This window comes from Nannospalax galili, unplaced genomic scaffold (genome assembly GCF_000622305.1).
Source record: "Nannospalax galili isolate Female #2095 unplaced genomic scaffold, S.galili_v1.0 C46909595, whole genome shotgun sequence".
In the NCBI taxonomy this organism is placed as follows: domain Eukaryota; kingdom Metazoa; phylum Chordata; class Mammalia; order Rodentia; family Spalacidae; genus Nannospalax; species Nannospalax galili.
Window position 1 is genome coordinate 1 of NW_008429171.1, and position 347 is coordinate 347.

Below are 347 nucleotides of genomic sequence, written 5' to 3' on the forward strand. Positions count from 1 at the left end.
TTTTTTTTTCTTGATTTTTACCATTTTGATTAGGACAAGATGAAATACCAAAGAAGTTTTAATTTTCATTTCCCTGATGTCTAAGGATGTTGAAAACTTTTTAAAGTGTTTCTCACCTATTTGTGTCTCATCTTTTGAGAACTCTGTTTAGTTCCATGCCCATTTGAAAAATTGGATTGAATTGCTGACGATGCAAAAGAATATTTGCTATCAGAAACATGGTGATGACAGTTAAACCACCAAGATCACCGACACCTTTCTGAGTGCCCTCAGGTGCAGCCTGACACAGGTGAAGCCTCCTTTAAAACAATTGGATTGGCTATTACTTGATGTTTGATTTTTTTTTT

At 34.6% G+C, this 347-nt stretch overlaps 1 non-coding gene across 1 annotated transcript; it reads left to right on the forward strand.

The window, feature by feature from the left end:
• The first annotated feature begins 182 nt into the window (after positions 1 to 182).
• LOC115069052 lies at positions 183 to 254 on the forward strand. The gene has a single exon (XR_003848386.1). It is a non-coding gene; the product is annotated as a small nucleolar RNA SNORD24 (small nucleolar RNA).
• The last annotated feature ends 93 nt before the right edge of the window (positions 255 to 347 follow it).